At 50.6% G+C, this 1290-nt stretch overlaps 1 non-coding gene across 1 annotated transcript; it reads left to right on the forward strand.

Moving 5' to 3' along the window:
- Positions 1 to 645: 645 nt before the first annotated feature.
- Positions 646 to 775, forward strand: LOC115031417. Its single transcript, XR_003837055.1, has one exon. It is a non-coding gene; the product is annotated as a small nucleolar RNA SNORA17 (small nucleolar RNA).
- The last annotated feature ends 515 nt before the right edge of the window (positions 776 to 1290 follow it).

Here is a 1290-nt window from a genome sequence, read left to right on the forward strand (position 1 = left end):
TGTTTGCTTGCTTGCTGAGACAAGGTCTTTCTCTCTATGAAGTCCTGGCTGTCCTGGAACTCATTATATAAACCAGGCTGGTCTCAAAGTCAGAGATCCACCTGCCTCTGCCTCCTAAGGGCTGGGATTAATGGCGTGTGGCACCAGGATTGGCTGGGTTTTAAAAATTCTCTGTCTTTCTGTCTCTGCCCGTGTGTGTGTGTGTGTGTGTGTGTGTGCACGCTCACTCACACTTTCTATTGCACCTGCTCATTCTTGTTGAGTAGCATCCAGTGTACAGATGTACCATTGGTTATCCATTCTCTCACATTCTCTCATCATCAGGACATTTGGTTTGCTTCTAGTGTGAGACAGTTATGAATAGAGACGCTCTATTCGCTCAAATAAAGATTCCTGTATGAACGAAGTGATCATTTCTCTTAGACCAGAGAGGAATTGATGAGGGACGTGGTAAACCTATGGTTGATCTTATAGAAAAGTGCTAACGTGCTTCCCAGAGTCGTACAGGAAGCTCCCGAGCGTCCCGTTCCAGCAGCTCTGCCTATTTCCAGCCATTTCACAGAGTTAGGTTGGTCATTTGATCTTTGCCATTCAGATAGATGTTATGTCGGGGGAGGGAGGGTGTGCTTTGAAAGCAGCTTCACCCCTGCCTCCAGAGTGTTGCAGGTGTGGCTGCTGTGTCACATGTGCATCAGTAGGTGGCAGCAGGAGGAGAGAAGCTACACTCTGTTCTGACTTATGAGCATCTGAATGATTCGATTAGTAACCTAACATTCCCTGTAAAAGGCAAGCCCAAGACGATGACAACCAGTCCTGCATGCGCAGGGGACTCGCCGAGATGACCACCAGTCCTGTTCCAGATAGGCCTGGATAGACTTCCAGGACAGGGAACAAGCCAGAGACTAGAAGAACCCTACCTGGGACCAGAGGGCTCCCGGGTAAGCCTGGGACAGAGGACCCTTGCAAGGGGCCATTTGGGTGGGTCAGGCAAGGAGTCAGCCTGAGACGGCCACCAGACTAGCCCAGACATGGAGCTAGCATGAGATGACCACCAGTCCAGTGCCATGCAGGCTTGGGAGGACAGACCATGCCCAAGATGACCCCCGCCTGGTGCCATAATGCACAAGTGGGACCTAGCACTCCTGAGACCACTCCTGAGATGACCCCAGATGCTCAGAGACTCTGGGTGCCACTAAGAGGAGCAATTGAGTGATGAAGAAATGGAAGAGAAAGAGAAATAGAAGCATGTAGGCACAATGAAGAGGGGCAGAGCTGGAGACTCGAGGGTAG

This window comes from Mus caroli, chromosome 6 (genome assembly GCF_900094665.2).
Source record: "Mus caroli chromosome 6, CAROLI_EIJ_v1.1, whole genome shotgun sequence".
In the NCBI taxonomy this organism is placed as follows: Eukaryota; Metazoa; Chordata; class Mammalia; order Rodentia; family Muridae; genus Mus; species Mus caroli.